The sequence below is a fragment of the Vanessa atalanta genome, chromosome 12 (genome assembly GCF_905147765.1).
Source record: "Vanessa atalanta chromosome 12, ilVanAtal1.2, whole genome shotgun sequence".
In the NCBI taxonomy this organism is placed as follows: Eukaryota; Metazoa; Arthropoda; class Insecta; order Lepidoptera; family Nymphalidae; genus Vanessa; species Vanessa atalanta.
In genome coordinates, this window is record NC_061882.1 from 1467737 (window position 1) to 1489463 (window position 21727).

A 21727-nucleotide genomic window follows, 5' to 3' on the forward strand; every position below is an offset into this window, starting at 1 on the left:
ATCGAAACCTATCCACGATTATAGATCGTTAAAAAATAATGTTTTTTTAATCGGTAACATATTCGTAATATTCGTATAATCGAGATATTTCGATATTAAATCAATAAAATTCAATGTCATGACAGTTCAACGGGTGGCCATGTTTTTACGTGCGTTCAGAAAGTGAGTTCCAAATAATAATTTTGTGCTAGGTACGCTCTGCACAAAATTATTTGTAGTTAGTATATTTATATTTATGTGTGTGATAGACAGTTTTACATAAAGTTTTAATTTTTATTATAAATATTACATACTATTTAATAAAATAAAAAAATATTTCAAAGTATAACAGGATATACTGAGAAAACACTCTTGTTGAATGTATAAGTATGCTTTTACAATATTGGTCATACGTGCTCGTGCGGCACTCGCTGCGGCACTTAAGACTTACTCCTCGCAGAAATAGTTGTACATACCCGTATATTGTTAGAGTGTAATATCTTGAACTGAGTATTATTCGCCATGGCACTGTTCTGTTAACGTGAAGGTACCAAGTTCAATGTTCAAACAAAAATTTGAAATGAGCACGTAATTCGAATACGTGAATCTTATTCTCAAAACCGAGATATAAGCATCGCCAAATTCCCACGTCTACGATTTGTGTTTATAACACTTGCCATAGGTAACGGAAAACATCACGTTGAAACCTGCACGTATCGGATGAACCTCTTTCAATAACGAGAGAAGATCTTTGCCCAGCAATGAAACTCTTACCAGCTTACCGATTACGGTCACGAGAACCGTTCTTAGCAGTTACTTAACACAATGACATTCAACTACATAGATAAAATTATAGTGCTCATTCTTTTAGTATTATATCCATTGGATATCTGACAGGACAAATTTTTACGTATTTTCCGTAACACACAGACCGTACGAATGAATGAAATATCCATTAGCGCGCAAAATCAAAATATAATTTATACAAGCTCTTTTAAATCGTCATTAAAGAGAACTGTACTAAACGAGAAGAACCAGCAAGTAAATCACTTGTCCAGCAGCCAAACATTTGAGATACAACATTTTTGATAGTTAAATGTATGTAAGAAAACTTGGTTGAAAGTCAACAAGTATTAGCTCCACGATTTTTTATCATCTATATAATCTTATGTTGAATAATATACTTTATTTATTTATTTTTGTTTAACAATTACTTTAAAGTTTATGACCTTCTCTTATGCCTTCATCCTCTCCACTGTCGCGCTCTTCCTCGAATACATGACGCGTTTATATAATTACATATCTGATGCTTATGAAATTACAATAAGAATAATATATTTATTTTATTAACAAAAAGTTTTTATTATTTTTCTTCATAATTATTTATTGAGTCCTTTTTAAATTATATAATATATTATTTCAATAATTCGTCTGCGGGGCAACCTGTTATGACTACGTTTTGCTAATACATAATAAGTACCGAACGAATTCGAAATGATCAGTGATCTAAAAAATAATTCGGAACAACAAAGAATGTATACAAGCTTAAAAATGTTTTCTCAAGTATAAACAAAGCTTTAAAGTAAGTAAGTGAAACGTAACATTTTCAAATATAAGAGAAAAATACTTTGCATCTTGTTCAGACATGGCTGTAAGAAACTTCCGAGCTTTCAGAAAAAGTCGGAATAAGTTCCGACAACTTTTCCTTGTCGCATCGACGCGTATAAAAATAAAAGCCTTGGCGAGTCGGTTCACGCATAAAAATTTACGATAGACGTTTAATTCAATTTTGTATCAAAGCTAAAGTAAAATTATATAACAATTTTGCTATTTCTCCGTAGTAATATTTACGTGTTTAAAATATTTAATTTTTTATTATATTTCGTTATTGGAAGAAATGATAATTATAATAAAATCTTATTATACAGGTCATTCACCTCCTTCGGATAATGACCAAGCAAATATTTAATTATGGACGGGAAATTATATTTTGAAGAGACATATTAAATCAAAATTGACTTCATACCAATAAACATGACAGATAACATATGAGAAAGATGTACAAGAGGCGGTATCTCTTTCAGGCAATCTTAAGCTGGAGGAAAGAAACACTGGTTTGATTTTATAAATTTATTTGTTGTATAGGTAAGCAAACGCGTAAACGGACAACCTGAAGGAAAGCCACTAGACCCCGTAGATATTAACGGTGTAAGAAATATTAACAATTCCTTACATCGCCAATACGATACCAATCTTGGGAGTAAAGCTCTTATCTCCCCTGTGCGTATAGAAAGACATCCCTAAAACCAGACCACAACATTACTAAGAATGTCTTGAATGTATTTACAATTTATTTCAAGGTCAACGGTGAAGGAAACTTGAGCGAGAGATCTACATTAGAGTTGTCAGGTGGAATAAGCTCTAAGCGTTCTCCTCTAGATTAGAGTAATTATAGCCCAGTGGAACTTATACAGGCTGTTAATTTTATTTAAATATACCGACTAATATAATAAATACGAAAATGTTTGATGGATTATTTTTGTTTTAATTTAAGGTTGTAGCGAAAAAAATAATCGAATGAATAAAGAAAGTCTTAGATATTTTTTTATTCAATCGAACAAAAAAATGTGATCATATTCCAGTTAAAACGCCATTTAATAATAAACATCAATCCATTATTACAAATCAATCTATTAACATGAAATGATAAATAAACTGGAGATTAATATAAACATATGTGATTATATTTAATTTGTTACATTAATATTGAATAAAAAAAAAAACAACTTAAGCAATGATCCTAACTGAAAAGATTGAAATAAAAACTAGTTTTATTTCAATCTTTTTACATGTCACTGACCCCACGACATAACTTTAAACACTTGACTACAGTTGACAACTCAATCTAACTTTAAAATAGTTTACTAGCGAGCAAAACACGAACAATACGAATGAAATAAAATAATATTACTCGTATTTAATCTATTGTTCCTTTTCCATAACTTAAGTAATATTCATTTAAGAACGTTATTACGATTTATTGCGTCACTCAACTTTAGCTAAATTAACAATATTATACTTTAATATTTGTCTAATCATTTTAAATTAATTAATTTTAAATATTATTCTTATAAAAAATAATTATTAAAAAAACTACCGCCCATACAATGGCGCTATTAACCATTAACCATTCCTTACATCGCTAATACGCCGTCAACCTTGGGAACTAAAATGTTATGTCCCTTGTGCCTGTAGTTCCACTTGCTCATTCACCTTTCAAACCGTGTTTATAATTCAAGTCGCGCTCGGGTTTGAATGAAAACATCATGAGAAAACCTGCATGGTGGAATAAACTCCGAACCTTCTCTTCGAGAGAAAAGCTTTAGCTATAGGCCCAGCAGTGGGTCATTACAGGCTGTTACGTTACCCGACTTTATACATTTCTCTAATTCGTGTGTAAAAATCTGATTACTCTAAAACGCAAATACACGAACATAATATTCTGTAATGTCTTTATTGAATGTACACGAAAATATTATAATAAATTATCTGCTTTTGTTTACTCCGAAAACATAAATTATTATTGTACGAATTGGGACTTCAGTCTTAGTCTTAACCATAGGGAATTTCAGATGGAACGAATAAAAGAAAAAAAAAAATTACTCGATATCACCGCATTAGGCCGGAGCTAAAGGAATATTTCCGAAGTTTTTCCGTTTATGTCTCTTGTTGGTACGGAATTAAGATAGATGATTTTACTTCGGATCTAGTGACAAGATCCTTGAGATTGATATCGTCAGCTTCATAACAAGGCCATTCTCCTGTTAGATATTAGTGTTTTTGTAGATATTTTGTTATTAAAGAAGACTACTTGTATTACGTTACTTGGTGGTACGGCTTTGTGCAAGCTCGTCTGGGTAAGTAACACCCACTCATCAGATATTCTACAGCCAAACAACAGTACTCAGTGTTATTGTGTTCCGGTTTGAAGGGTGAGCAAGCCAGTGTAACTACTGGCACAAGGGACATAACATCTTAGTTTTTAGGGTTAGTGGTGCATTGGCGATGTAAGGAATGGTTAATATTTCTTACAGCGCCAATGTCTATGGGCCAAACTCAACCTCAACAAACAATAAACTCGTCCGCCATACTATGAAATAAAAAAAATAAATATTATTCAGAAATGGTGAGCCTGAATAAATTAACTCAATGGTACTGAACTATAATGATAATTTTTATGTTTAAATATTTTACCTAAAGTCAGATAAGGAAAAAGGATAAGATTTTTTAACGCTAACATTAGCGACTTAGCATCGGAAGCTCGAAAGCGGTTCGTTGCATAAAACATAGTTTCAATTGTCTAGTACTGTACAATTCGGTTCATTTTAAATTCATCTTGAACTTCACTTCTTAACTGTCTTATTTCTTCAAACTTAAATATTCTCTTTTATTTTATTTCGCAAAGGCCTTCTTTCGAATTTGAATATTTTTTTTTTTTGTTTCAAAACAGAACGAGTGCTATCTTTAATGTAAATAAAATGTCACCAACAAAAATATACGACTAAAAGATATTACGATAAAAAGCTTTGACCGCGTGACTCTATTGAATGTTTTATACGGTATATTTAATTATTGCGCTGATATTTAAATAAAATGGTATGACGCTGTTTTCCATATGATAAGGTGCAAGAGTTCCATGTAAAATCATCACATTTTAACTGACGCACATACAGTTTATTTATTTTATGAATAATTATTATTATGATATATTTTCTTTTTATAATAATCTAGCCTGGTAGACATTCGCATTTTCCAACCTAGGATTAATGAAACGATTTTTTTAAAGAATAAACTGAATTTGTGTTTTATTCGCAAGTTAAAGCATTTTCAGATTTCATACTTAATTGATGCGAAAAGTGTTTGGACTATTTTCAAACACATTAAATTAATTTTAAAGGAGTACAGAATAGATCTCCGTCCAATTATCTAAACAACGTTATGTATCTTCAGATAGTATATTCTGGAATGAATTCCATGAACTAACAAGGGTATATTAAGAAAAATTGCTATCGAAATGAAGCGAAAAACAATCGATCAGTAGCCACTGTTATATAGTAAAAAAACTGGTTGGATGAAATGGAATGAGACGACAGTTTTGCTTATAATACTGTCGGTCTTAAATTAATTTACAGTTTTATTAAATTTAGTTAGACATAAGCAGCCCGTAAATGTCCCACTGCTGGGATAAAGGCCTCCTCTCCCTTTGAGGAGAAGGTTTGGAGCATATTCCACCACGCTGCTCCAATGCGGGTTGGCGGAATACACATGTGGCTGAATTTCGTTGAAATTAGACACATGCAGGTTTCCTCACGATGTTTTCCTTCACCGCCGAGCACGAGATGAATTATAAACACAAATTAAGCACATGAAATTTCAGTGGTGCCTGCCTGGGTTTGAACCCGAAATCATCGGTTAAGATGCACGCGTTCTAACCACTGGGCCATCTCGGCTCTCATTAAATTTAGTTACACTGGTTAATTTGTTCCATAACTAAAAAAATATGCCAGGTAGTCTATGGTACATATACATCAAGGCGTGTTTGATTAAAATCACTGAATAAATAGAAAATAGATTAAAAAATTCAACGCTAAATTAATGAGAAAGATATGCTCTTATTAAATATGATTATAGACAATTGTGTGGGAACTTAGAACGAGTGAAGTCATCGAATATCACTTATAATTAATTTATATATAAAATTAATTTTTAATTTAAAAATTCCAAACTGAAATTGATATTAAATCTTTATGCGTGAACAAAAGTGCCAAGACTTTCATTTTATACGCGACGATGCGATGAGAAAAAGTTCGTAGAACTTGTTCGGACTTTTAAAAAAGCTCTGAAGTTTTTCACATAGTCATGTCCTTACAAGATGTTAAGAATTTTTTCTTGATATTTATTAAATTTATCTCTTTTCAACGAACAACGTTGATGCTTGAAATTGAGAAGCTATATTCAAAATTTTGAAAAATATTTACTATACAACGTGTTTACCATATTTATTAACAGCATTATATACAATACTACTTAACGATATAATACTTTAGAATAATTCCAAGTGTTAAGAGAGTTGCCTTTTAAAGAGCCTTTTAGAGACGTGACTTGTTATATTGTCATACGAGCTATTATTTTATTGTATATAACATATATGTTAAGCGTAAATCGATTTAAAAGCTGTCTAGCGATGTAAAAAGCCGCAGGAGCGATCCTGATCCCTTGGGCTATTTTCGACTTCTAGCACGGATTTAAAGCTATAAAGACTAAACAATAACAAAACACCTGTAGGTACTATTAATTTTATTTATAGTGAAATTTAATAATTATATACATCTTAAGATTACTTAGAAGATAATAAAGCAGGATTTATTTGATCATGATGTAATTAACTTGTCCAAATATATTTTTAGCATATTGTAAAAAATACGACGTACACATATTTTTTACAATTATAATAAATTGTTCAAAAAGGGCTTCAAAGATAGTTTGAAGTCAGTTCGTCGTTATGCTGCTCGAAGCGATAACGTTCGCTTCGAACAGCTTTGACTTTAAAAGCACGTGCTATCTTTTTTTATGGTATTGGTTGGCGGACGAGCATATGGGCCACCTGATGGTAAGTGGTTTCTTAACCATTTCTTGTTAACCATTTCTTACATCACCAATGCGCCACCAACCTTGGGAACTAAGATGTTATGTCCCTTGTGCCTGTGATTACACTAGCTCACTCACCCTTCTAACCGGAACACAACAATACAGAGTACTGTTGTTTAGTGGTAGAATGTCTGATGAGTGGGTGGTACCTACCCAGACGGGCTTGCACAAAGTCCTACCACCAAGTAAATATCGCGTTAGTTTAACTTATTTTACATAGACGAATTGTTATTGTGTTCATAATACAAGTGTTTTAATAATAAACCATTTAATAATATTAATAACAGTTTTCTAATCAGCACCATCGGAAGAGGTTCGTTTAGATATCTGTAAAATTTTATCGGTAAAAAAGGGTAACTATTGAAAGGTCGGTTCTTCTGTTCAGATTCTGATTTCACCGGTCATAATGATTAATATTGAATAAAATATTGCGAAAGAATAATCAATACTGCCTGTAAGAGCGTACTTGCGATGAAGTTTATTTAGATTTTATATCCGAAAATAAATATTAGTACTGCCTCCAGAAGTTGTACTCCTTTGATCTCGATTAAAGTAGCCATTTTATATGCATTAATATGACACCCCCTAAATTCCCCTCCACGCAAATGATCTTGGTGAATGTATGTTTGTCTTGCTCGTCGTTATTTCCTTTGAAAAAACAACGGTTCGAAAATAATTTTACATGTATATTTTATTTGTGTTGAAAATGGACAAATAACAGGTTGCTTTTGAGAACTTTAAGTAAATAATCTTTCATTTCTGTTTTTAATGGAATATGCTATAGTTCTAGCGGACCAGGTTTTTTTTTTAATTAAAAATGTTGGACAACATCACATACATTACTCTGATCCCAATGTAAGTAGCTAAAGCATTCGTTATTGCATTGTGTTATGGAAAATTAATAGTAACGACGGTACCACAAACACCCAGACCAAGACAACATATAAAACTAGTGAACTTTTTCTACATCGACTCGGCCGGGAATCGAACCCGGGACCTCGGAGTAGCGGAGACCACGGAGGTCGTCAGATTATAGTATTAACGACAGAGTTTTTATCGAAGAAGAAATCGTTTTGTGTTTAAGTAACTTTTTATTATTTGGTCACTAGCTTTCAGCAGATTATCCGTCATAGGTCGGTCGGCGAGATTCGTCATTAATCTTTTAGACAATACTCGTTTTGTTGCCAAATGACGGTAAGTGTAGCGTTCTCTCAGCGCCGAGTGCGCTTGAAGCACTATTTGTTATAACGGTTTTCTGGATTGAAATGTCATTTTTTACGGTTCGCTTGAAAAGATTAGAATAATTACTACAAATCAACTTCATTTTCTTGCAGATTTCTGTAGATAAAATACGCAAATAAAATCCTCTATATAGTACAGTTTCTTTTTTTATTCTTCAAATATATATTTATTTCGATTGATTCGGTCGTCTGTTGTTTTTTTATTGACTTGAAATTTCCTAAACCCATTTCTTTGTAAGCGTCAACGTCACGAAGGAATATGTATCCTGGATTTCAAGTCAATCAAATCCATACTATCGGCTTTAGTTATGGTTATATGTGAACCAAATCTCATCAAAAGCAATACTCCTTTTGTGATTCGTCGAAAATAGGCAGACATGGAAATTTGTAACCAGTTTGTAAATGGTGACCTTCATTCTTGATCAATAGCACTGTAAGAAGTATCGTGCACAACACTCACGCGACCACTGTACTGCCAAACATTCGATTTAACAAAATACAAAGTATTTAATTAATAACGTAGTATATAAAATATAATATAGCTTTAAAAAAACCAGCTTTGAATTTTTGTTTCAAAATTAAATGGGTTCAAATGTATATCATTCTAAACAAAATAAAGAATTTCATTTAATATTTGACGAAGTTCATAGATGAAAAAATAATAGTTGTCGGAGACCCCGGTGGAGTGAAGTTGCTTTTGCTATATTTTATTATATTATGTATTAAATATAATATGATTAAATAAGTTTGACTATGATTAAACGACAAGAATAAGAATGATTTTAAAAAATCTCTTGTGAATTTAAGCAATTACAAAAAAAATGTTTAAACAATACAAGTAAAAGAGACAGATCGAAAGAAAAGAGAGGGAAAAGTCGATGGAGTTTGCCAGTTCACTCTACTGTAAACCGCTTAGATGAACTTCGTAGAAAACAAAAATGCGACCGACTTGATAACCTCAAACTTTTTTCGAAGAAGGTCTGTGCAATGTCATATTACAGTATATTTTACCAGATCCATGCACTGATGCAGATGAGCAATGATCAGATAGACAAATACAGGTCGATACCTCAGTATAAGAAATATTAAAACCAGAAGCAAATAGAGACATAGAGTCACTAGCACCTGAAACACGCATACTAAGTCACGGAAACTAGTAATTATTATGTCAATTTTGTTACGATGTATGAGGGTAAGTGGGTCACCTTATGGTAAGTGTTCACAACTGCCCATATACTTTGGCGTTGTAAGAAATATTAACCATTCCTCACATCACCAATGCCACCGTTTGTAGTCTCTAGTTACACTGGCTCATTCAACCTTCAAACCGTAATACAACGATATTAAACATTTCTGTTTGGCAATGGAATTTCTGATAAGTGGTACCAAGACGAGTGACTTACACATAGCCTCACCAAGAAGAAAGAAAAATGTTATTTTCCGAACCGATACGACTTGGGAATCTTAAAGAAAAGAGCGTACTCCTTCCTTAAAGGCCGGCAACGTACCTGCAAGCCAAGATGTTGCAGATGTCCCTGGGCGGTGGTGGTCACATTCCATCAGGTGAGCCTCTTGCTTGTTGGCCACTTATCACATAAAAAAACACTAAGAAACAAGTAATGTATAAGATACTGAATATTAAATTTTTATATTTCTGTATAGCATCATCAGTTTATTCTAACCAACGTATTCACATTTTCAAGAATAAATTGCTATATTCATACAATATAAATGGATACAAGAACTAAGCCCGTCGTTTCAATACGCGCACTCCACCAGAGGGACGTGACCCAAGATTTTGCCCTTTGTCGGTATTAAATTAAGATAGATGATCCTCTGATATTTCACCAAACAGACACGAGGAATCAATGACTTCAAAGGGATCCTAGATATTTTTTTCAACAATATCTGTATGCTTCTTTAGATGTTTTATCAAGATAAATCTATACATATAATAAAATTGGATTGTCTGTTTGTATTATTAAAATAACCGCGTTTTACTAAATGCATATGTATATATACACGGTACATATACCTAAATAACATTCTGTTTGTTCCAGCTAATTTCTGGAACGGCTGGACCGATTTTGACAGGACTTTCACTGGCAGATAGCTGATGCAATAAGGAGTAACTTAGGCTACTTTTATTTACTACTACGCTTTTATATTAAATTCAAATGCGCACGAACTCGCGGGCACATTGAGTTATTAATATAAATACAATTGAACAATGAAACTTATAAAAAAACATATTTTTTATATTTACTTTTGAGGGATAATTGTTAGTCTCTATTTTAATAATTGTACATTTAATTAAACTCATACTAATAATAATATAAGGTGCGTAAAGCCTTAAATAGTATAATCAAATTAACTATTTTTATATAAAAAAAAAAAAAAATCAAAATGGGCGTATACTCAAGGGTACATTATTATGTTTTGTTTTATTTTATTATTTTGATAGGTAGACGTGCATATGGATATTGTGGTAAGTGTTCACATCGTAGGAAATATGATCCCTTGTGCCTGTAGTTAAACTGGCACTTCCCTCGAAAACCTTTAAACCGGAACACAACAATACTGAGTACTGGTGTTTGACGGTAGAATATTTTGAATATCGTTCCTATATATTCTTACTAGTAGAATATGAGATGATCGTTCCAACTTCGTCCGAATGAAATAAGAGTAAGGTTAACTTCCCGGTTATATTGGTACCGGGTCGAATCTAAGCCAATTAATGACCCACAAACAATTTCATCAAAGTCGATCCAACCCTATTGGAGATTTTTTTCAATTCCAATTACATACCCTCTATATGAATCTACAGTATTATGTATATATATAATGATTAAAAATCTATACTAATTTATTATGTCATAGTATTCCGAAAGTGTTTGTTTGCTTGATACATCTTAACTACTTAACCGATAATCATTTTGCATACATGTAGACAATAAAATAGGGGCCTAACATCTATCCCCACTCGATTATATGGGGGCGAAAATTTGCGACACAATAAAGTTCGACTTTGATTTAATTAAAATACAACCTTAAACTTATTACGGCTCAAATTGCGTTTACCTTATTAAAATATAAATCAAAATATTCTTCCAAGTGTTCTATAAAAATAAACAAGTACTAGTTGCTTCAAATCTCTCAGCTTCATAAGGCCAAACCCACAGTAACCTTATTTAGAATATATATTATATCGTAATATAAATATATTCCTACGAATTTGTATGTGGAAATATTTTGGCGTTTACGGTTGAATAATTTCGCTATCGGCTGTATATTTTACGAACTGACTAGCTTATTGCCAGCGAACTAATATATTTTCGTGATTCCTGGCTTTAATAGCAAAATAATATATAAAAAAAAATACGTATAAACATACAAACTTAAAGCTTAATTTTAAACAGAAGTTGTTTTTCCATAAAAAACAAAGCTTTGTAGTATAAATAAAATTTTGTTGCAGAGACCGAGAGTTCCAAATTTATTATATTTTATTTGAAATTCCGATTTAACTGACGTTATTTTTAAGCGAAGAATGCTCAACTTTTTTTGAAAGACAACGGATCTCGTGGTGTTTAAAATCACCTCTACGATATTAAGCCGATTCATTTTTATGAAAGTGTAGAAGAGCACCTGGATCATCTGATAGTATGTGGTCGTCTTTGCTAATACTGTGCAACTAAATAGTAAAATAAATATTATACAAGAATATTAGCCTTCTTTTATACCGTCAATGTGTTGTCAACTATGGGAACAGAGGTGGTATCTCACCTGTGCCTGAGATCAACGGAAAGATAACAATTCAAACAATTGAGGTGGTAGAAAAAACAAGGAGTGGTCTCAAGGACCTCCCTAAGTCGACGAACAGACCTTCGTCTTCACTTGTATGTGATTGTATTTTGTATGTAAATAAAAATTGTCAATAGTATTTAACACAATCAAATTCTTTGCTGTAATTTAAAAACATATGAACTCAATATAAAAAAAATCACTATTAACAAATCCTTTACCAAGAGATTCATCATATATTTTTCTCAATTTCACACTCAAATTCACGCAGAATATCATTAATGACCATCAATTGAACAACGACCGCACTTCATTTCGGTCGTGTATCGATCAAGCGGGCACGTAAGATATATTTTTGTCCGAGACTCATTGTGTTAATTTCCCTGGAGTTGTACTGCTATCGATCTACGTCAGTGTCGCCTTTAAATCGTATTCGAGATTCATTTTTAACAAATCGTAAACTATTCCGGTTAAAAGCAGATCATGTGTTACCTTGTGTACTATTTGTTATCAAATAAATATATAATAACATTTTACTTACAGCTTGCCAATTAGAAGTAGCTGTAAGTACAAAGTTTGTAATATGAGACCCAATTATTGTTTTCGCAGTCACTAAAAACTAGTCACTTGGTTATGTAATAACTCACTATTATTATGCTGGTTTCATAATATACGCAAGAATTAACATGTATCTTAGAAATATCGACTGGTTTTGTATACTACATTCAATAATGTATAGATCTTATCACTCGGATTTTTTTATTTCTGAATATGTTTACTCGGTGGTAGAGCTTCATGTTAGTCCGTCTCAGCGGGTGCCAACTACTCATCATATATTCAGCAGTAATACTTAGCACTATTATATTTCGGTTGAAAAGGTGAGTTACCCAGTATAACAATAGGCACAGGGGAATTAACATTTCAGTTCCAAACGTTGGTGGGACATTGGTTCTGTAAAAAGTGGTTAAAATTTGACGAAAACGTCTATGGGAAAATATCAACTCGCCTACCGTACTGAATAAAATACTGATTTTTTTTTTAGTTGTAAACATGCGACAAACGAACTTAATAAGGTATAATTGAATAATATCGCTGTAAATATTAATTTAAACCAAAACGTGTAAATCGAATAAATCTTTTAATTTTGAAGATTTCAATGAGTCAATTTGAATAATGAAGTAACTCCGTGCTGTCAATTTTGATTTAATAAAACTTGAACGATTTAATAAAAATTCAAATATTCCTGCAATTTAATTAAGCACTCTTTATAAGGAAAGTTTTCGACTCCCATAAAATATTAAATTATCAAGTTCAATACAAAAAAAAAGGATTTTGTTATTTAATACAATAACTTTGTCATATCTTTTCATTTTGGTAGAAATTTCATTTTGATTTGTTCGTGTTTTAAGAGATTAGTCGTCCGTACTTGAGGTTTGAGCTATCATCATACAAAGTTTCATCAAACGTTACGAGCGAACACAGATACGGCTAGTAAGTTACATCTTCTCTTGTTTAGCCCCATGCAGGCTAAGCAAGAATAGCTGAAGAAAAACGTAAGTCATTTAACAATAGGAGTTTTTTCTACAAAAATCACTACTAATAGAACAAGCCTCCTCCTCTTATCACTAGAACAAAACTCCTCAATTATGAAATTCATAACATACAAGTTTGTTTCAAAATTGACTTTTCTTAGCGGATCAACTTTTTCTGAAGAAGTTTAAATAGACTAAAAAGTAATTGTTTAGCAAAAGTTTAGAGCTAGCCCAGATTTGATCCTGCGATTTTCACCGAAGACTCATCCAGTTCGATCCTTAAGAGGAATGGAAATTAAAAATCCACTTACTGTATTTAAGGCCCGTCAAAACGAGTGAGATAAGCGGAAGCTGTGTCATCTATCTTCCGAGCGACGTGTGTGAGATAGGAGCCGTAATCGAAACTCGTTTACGAGATCCATCTATATATTCCCAGCTTTTTAAAATTGCTTCAATCCTTTTGTGGCAATTTATAAAGTGGTTGCGTCAATTTTTTATCGTCATAACTTGAATCGCGAATGCTATCTAGGAAAGCCTGTAAATATCTATTGGTCTTTCCTCTGTATGAAAAGGTTTTGGTTTTAGCCTTTCGTGACCACGCTGCCTCTGTGTTGGTTGGTGGATAAATATTTATCAATTTATTATAAATATAAATTAAGCAATAAAAATTTGGTAATATTGCCTGATATAATATTTGAATAAGATTGACGTGTTCTGTCCACCTTTAAGGGTAAATGCCCTATGGATTAGGGTCAGAGTATGCCGTTGGATCTGGGTGGCGTAAGACCAGCCGAGATGGAAATTGATTGAGGTATTTGTCTAGAAGAGATCTTTGAACTGATATGTCGATGATTGTGACTCGTAACAATACGATAGTTTCATATATTGTAAAGTATTTGTCAAGCTTTAAAAACACGAATCGTTTGTGGCGTTTAAAAATTTCAATTAATGCAAGAGCGACCATATATCAAAATCTTTGATGAGCCAAAGCTATGAGAAAATTCAATTGAAACTCCGTTTGAACTAAAATTTAACGTTACTATTTTTTAGCACTATCCGGTTGCAGTACCGAATTGGATTAATTAAATCGGATCTGTAAACGGTCCGCTGGAATAAAAATGTATTAAGGAATATATTTGGGAACGGATCGCCGGATAAAAAAAAATATCGATTTCGAAGTCATTAATTTTTCAGTGTATAATGACTCAATAAATATTGCTCTTAAATAATAAAAAAATGTTCCGTAGATTAAAAATGTTTGTATCATTTGTAATACAATATTAATCCAAATATTTCGTAGCACAATATGGCGCTTACATGCTACGTGAAAATAAGGAAAAAAGAACAAATATGATACATAAATTTGCTAGATTTCATATCTTCTAATGTGTATGATAAAAAATATACAATTTAGTCGCTACTATATGTAAGTTTGCTTAAACTCATAAGTGAAACGAGATATTTAATAAAAAAAATAAAATTTATGTATAATTTAATATTTAATTAATTATATAAAATTAATAATTGTTAAAATCAATGTTACTAGTTCAATATAATTGTAATATTGAGTCAAAAATTGTAACAACGAAGTTTGAATACGCCTTCCTATAAATCTTGTGCATACTTATAAATGACACATTTCAACAGATTTATAATTTATAGTTTGCACACATAGTAATTTCATATATATATTTCGTAAGTGCCTTATAATGAATAAATAAATAAAAACCATGAATAATTAACTACAGCTTCTTATTATTATTATCTATGTACAATATATTCATACTTAGTAAGTACAACCCACTCAACATATATTCTTCCACCAAGCAGGAATACTCAGAACTTTACTTACGGAATGTGTGTGTAACTTAAATTACAATAGTTCCCAATTGGGTATATGGAATGGATACAATTTCTAACGGTGCCAATGTTTGGAGGCGGTGGTGATTTCTATAAGGTGACCCATTTTTCTGTCGTATCTATGATATGATAGTAAAATTATACCTATAAAAAGAACAAATGCTAAAAATAAATAAAAGATTTCAAGCGGATTGAAGACAGTCTTCAGAAGTTTAATCTCTTCTAAGGAAACCTCGACAGTTGCTAAAATTAGTTTTTTTTCAATAAAATTTCTAACGAAAATCCTTTTAAGAAAGTTGAACATTCATTAAAAAAGCTTGTTCGATGGTTAAACAATAAATAAATAAAGTTAAGATCGTGACGATTCATTGTTAATAATTGAACTTTTTGAACTCTAATAAACCTTTTTAAATTCAAATTTTAATTAACACCATATCACTAGGAGTTATACCTTATTGGCATATTTTTATATTTCGATTTGGGTTTAATTAATATGGGAAAATTACAAAAAAAAATTATGGTTACTTGGTGGTAGGGCTTTATGCAGGTCCGTCTGGGCGGGAACCATTTAGTCATCAGGTATTGTACCGACACATTGTATTACTCAGTATTGTTATGTTCCGGTTTGAAGAGTAAGTGAGTCACTGTGACTACAGGCGTAAGGGACATTTTTTAGTTTCCAAGGTTTACGCATTGGCGATGTTGATCACTTTTAATCAGCTGGAGCATTTTCTCGTCCGCTTAAGTATACGATAAATGAAAAAGAACATCAATGAAAACACATTTTTAGTATGCTCAGCTGTATGGTTTTGTAGAACATCAATCGATAGTTACTGACTAGTTTTTAGACGCGGCTTCGCTCACGTTTTGGGGGTAGGTTGAATGACATAATTCACACAATCATTCACATCATCATCATCATCATCAAGGGCAGGAGCCCTTATCTCAATTTTACTTGGGTTACTTCTTCTTCCATACTTCTCTGTCGGACGTCATCTCACAAGTAACATTCTTTCTAACCACATAGTCTTTCGCAAAATCCATCCATCGTTTCTTTTGTCGTCCTCTACTCCTATATCCTTCCACATCTATGCCCAAGACCTAATAATTAATAATTATTAATATAATTCATATAATATCTTTACAAAATAAACCCTATGTATTATTCTGTAGTTTTTGCGTGAAAGCGTAACAAACATCCATACATAAAAACTACGCCTTTACAGTCTTAGTAAGGATATTTTGTAATTGGAAACAAGGGTAAAGTTGTGGGCTTTATCCCCACGCTTGTTTTCAATTTGCGTATCACTTTTTGCTTTGGTTTTTGTTTGCAATTAAAAATATACGCTGGCTGACGGATTCCCTCACTAATTAGATTTTAACTAAGAGTGTCGTTTAATATATATTTTTTTCGTGTATCACCAGCACGCTAGACCTGTTATGGGTTGTAGGATAAAAAATAAACAATTTATGAATTTGAACTTTTGTCATCGAACTTTGGTCACCGATCGCGACAAATGTTTATGGGAACATAATAATAATAAATAAGAATATATATGTATGTTGTTATAAATACAATATATTGTTTTTAAATAGCGATCATAATTTTATTGCAATTTTTTAGATAACAGAGAATTAGGTATCTGCGTAAAGATTGAGTGTTGAAAGTTACGTTACGAGGAAAACCGGACGGTTCTCTTAGTATTGGCCAGTCAATAAACATTCTTTTTTGTTAATAACTAATTTTGCACTAAACAAAAAAGGTTGAAATTTTAATATAATGTAAGTTATAATTATTAATGTCCAATTTTCAATCATCTAACAATTTTTCACAAAGTTATAATCAAAAACGCTTTTCACCCTCTCAACCCCCTAGCGTTCACCCCAAAGGGTTGAAAATTTTAATTTGTTGTTATTTTAACGTCCCAAACCACATATCAAAAAATCATAATGATACTAATTATTTGACCTTCACGGGCTTTATTGACTGGCCTAGTACGCTCCTTGGTGTTATAGCCGTTCTAATTTGCCTAGCTACAGGTAATATTCTAAATCTAAGTAAGGGTTTGTTTGCGATTTTCTTTGAGATAAATCAGAATATTCAATAAAATAATATACTGTTTAATAAAATCCAAAATCCGTACACTGACTGAAAAGATCAGTGAATAATGACGCCAGTAAATAAATTTGTATTATAAACACACAACATATTCGTAGCCATGTTACTTTAATGTTTTACAAAACGAAATTTAAAATTACAGAAAAAAATACTTTTAACAATTATTTATGCATGTTTAAGCTTGTTCATGTCACGACCAAGGCAGAAACTTTTGTTGCCAAAAATATATGTACATGTATAACGTTGTTTCGGACCAGTTAACTTTATAAGCCATTGTGCTTCAGAGAGCGTAACGCTTTAATAAACATACATAGTTTAAAGTTACAATTAAAACAATGTTACTTATTTGAGAACAAATGCAAAAGAAATTCTTTATTCTTTATATATTCATAAAAATAATATTTGACAATCGAACAGTTAATCCATACTAATAGTCTAAATGGGGGGTGACGGCTTCTTTATTTCTAAATTTCGTGCGGGTAAATCCGCAGATTCAGCTAGTTTAAATCAAGCTGATTTAGTAAGTAGTCAAATGATAAAATCTCTTTACATAAAATATGAGTTCAATAACCCGAAGTTTTATGATATTCTGTAAGAAATCATAAAACTTCGTATCTCACTCGTGAGATGTTTAAAAACCTTAGTCACTTTAGTTATACGTTAATTTTATGCTCGCATCTATGGTGATCATCATCGTATTTAATCCGAAGTTTCGCAACTGTGTTCTGGGGGGGGGGGGGGTTCGAGTTTGTTCTTTCGTAATAGTTCTAGATAATAAATCAAGTGCCATCGTCGACCAAATTCGTGAATGCTTTTGCTGCTGGAATACGAACATTGTTATATGAATGGGTGGGCTTAACGATAGCATATGAGTCGACTTGTACGAATTCTGCGTGTTGAAGTTCAGTAGTTTTATTATTAACCTCGTAGTCCGTCTAACCGACCGTGCAAAGCTCGGTCGTCGTAGAGATTTTAGTGGTTAAGACTCTCGCATACATCAGAGAAAGCCTCCAAGTATTCTTTGTGTTTATCGTCTTTTAGTAATAAGCAAGTATTTCTACTGATGCAGACCTTAGTTCAACCATTTTTGGGTAGGTACCATGTATTTATTTTTAGTTATTATAATGCCAAACATCCATTATATATTCCTTAATTTAAGTTTGAAATTTAAGCCAATGGAAAGTTTATAAATAATAAATAAATATTGGACAACATCACATACATCACTCTGATCCCAACGTAATGTAAGTAGCTAAAGATCTTGTGTTATAGAAAATTTGAAGTAACGACGGTACCAAAAACACCCAGACCCAAGACAACATAGAAAACTAATGAGCTTTTTCTACATCGAATCGACCGGGAATCGAACCCGGGACCTCGGAGCGGCGTACCCATGAAAACCGGTGTACACACTACTCGACTACGGAGGATAATATACTCATACCATTTCAGATCCCATGGTTGTCAACGCGTTGATAATATCCTGTTCATAGTCTGATACTGCGTATATATTTGGAAGAAAGACTATTGGGCCGCTTGATTTCCTGCTGTTATAAAAATATAGGCACACATATACAAGAATCTGTAAATACAATTAAAGCATTTGCAATATACGCCTTGTTTCGTTAAAATTATTGTCTCGGTGTGGATGTGTGTATTTATGTATACTAGTATATTCAGATTTGTACCATACAACAATTACCCTTAAATAATATGAATCGATTTTTGGCAAGATATGTCAAAATAATTTTCGCGCTATTGTTTTTTTAATGGAGATGATCTCCATAAAGAATTCTTTGAATCGACTATTTCAATCTAAAATTTAATGTTTTCCGATGAAAATTATACAATTAATTAAATAATACATCATTTAATGCTTGTAATGAATAATCAACCTTTATTTCAAGCGTGTTAGCTTCATTGGATCGTCAGTAAAAAGACCGATGTGAATTTTGCAGATTCCACTTGCTATGTTGGGTATTAATGGCTTTAACCTTTCTGGTAGATAGATAGAGGTAGGTCGTCAATTGGTTTGGATGTGATCATCACTGCCTATTATTTTAAGACAACTTTAAAAAAAAAATCAAGACAACTGGCTACGAAAAAGCGAAGTTCAATTTAAAGTACATGATTATATTTGATCTGGTTACTCACGAATGCGTGTGACTGCGTTAAATTATTATCGGCGTACATTGTGTGACGCTCTTTCTTACAAGATGCCTAAGTCTAGACTAATGCTCGCCGATGATTTAACGCGCAGGCGTGCACCTTCGCGAGTGAACAAATCTGTACGGGGTTCTAGCTGACTATCATTAAGGGTTATTGACCATATGACAGTTATAAATTGAGAAATTTCGTAGCTGAAGTAGCTGAGTAGTAGCTATGTCAGGAGTGATTATTACTTCTTTATAGAAGTAAGAACCTGTAAATATCCCAATGCTGGGCTAAGATCTGCTCTCCCTTTTGAAAAGCTTTGGAGCTTATTCCACCAGACTGGTCCAATACATGTTGATGGATTCACATGTGACAGAATTTTATTGAAATTTAATACATGCTAGATCCTCCACGATGTTTTCCTTTATCATTAACGAGATGAATAACAAACACAACATTAAGCACATAAAAATTTCGTTTATGCTTGCCTGGGTTTGAACCCACAATCATCGGTTATGAAGCACGCGTTCTATCCACTGAGCCTTCTCAATTCTTTGTGATGTAAATACGTAATGTTTTTTTAATAAAATCAACTAAGCCCCGTTGACAAATCGAAATAATTAACGGTTTAAGGTAATATTAATTAAATCTTACAGAATTCCTTCTTGCCATCGCATCAGCATTACGTAAAGTATAATTACAATTGCCTTCATCTTCGTATGATATAAAAAGGATAGTGCACACTAGGAAACATGCGATGGTATAATAATTATTGTTGCTTTCCTTATTTACTACTATAAGAGCCGAGATGGCCCAGCGGTAAGAACGCAGTGAAGGAAAACATCGTGAGGAAACCTGCATGTGTCTAATTTCAACGAAATACTGCCACGGATGAAGCTACCAATATGCATTGGAGCAGCGTGGCGGAATATGTTTCTAAACTTCTCCTTAAAAGACAGAAGAGGCCTTAGCCCAGCTGTGGGATATTTACAAGATGTACACGCTATTTACATAATGGATTATGAATTGCCAATTTCGCTGAATTGAATGACTGAAATTTACCTGCTTTGACCAAACAGGTATTTGTTACTGTTTGTAGAGATTCCAAGCCCATCTAGTAAGTCTACTACTCTATAGTGTATAAGTATGTATAAAGGTTGAATGAGCCAGTGTAATTATATTTGTATCCCTTGTGCCTTACAAGGGATACATTCCCAAGGTTGACAGTGCATTGTCGATGTAAGGAATTGTTAAAATTCAATACGGCGCTAATATCTATGGGCAGAAGTGTTCACTCCCCACCAGGTGGCTCATTTGCCCGTCCAACTATCCGAGCAATAAAAAATAATGAGAGGTATCGTGGGATACCTGGTTAATATAAAATGGCTCTATTGTATATAATATAAAAATAATAGACAAAATAAATAAATAAACATGTTTGAGATAATTAAATGACAAATAATAATTTTTTTGTTAAACATCTGTCGTGAATTAAAATAATAACAATTTTTTTTAAATAAAACCATATACATAAGAAAGAGACTGAGATAAAGAGTTACCTAGAGCACAACGTTTTTTTCTCACGTAAGAATTTCTGCCAGCTTACTGTACTGTAAGCCGAATAAAAAATTTTGTTTCAAAAAAATATTATGTTTGAAGTGTGACCAAAGAACGTTATAAGTACAGAAAAATATTACATCCTTATCATATTTGGAATTTAAACTCTGTTTCCTGATATACATAAAAAAACACCGATATTTATGCAGGTCTGCAATTTATTATGCAAGTGTAGTCTTAGCTTTACAGTCGATTCAGTGTCACGCTCGCTCCCGCTTTACTTACTCGTGCAGTGTGTTCGATCCTTAAAGGTTACCTAAGCATTCTTACTTTACCGAGCGTGACGGAAACTTTCAGAATAGTCCCGAAGTTATCGCTTCCGATAACTTTCGTTATGAGAATTCTCCATTGCATTTATGTAACAATATTATAACCGTTGCAGTAACAAGCCTTTCTCTCCCTGTCTATATATAACCATTATAAACACTTTTTTTTCGACGTTGCGACGTTCGACTACGTGGAATAGTCCATACAAAAAAATATTTTTAGAATTCCGGCGATCCTCTTCTTTTATTTTATGCCAAGAAAAAGCGGGTGGGTAGTGGAATTGTTTGAAAATAAATTTAATTCTAATTCTCAGTATTGGCAGTATCGAATTCAGCTTAACGTCTTAAAATATACGTATTTACGTTAAAAGATAAATATAGAATTATAATGTACAATCAAGAGGTATTTAATAAAATATTACAAAAAAAATCAAGTATTTTTTTATTGGA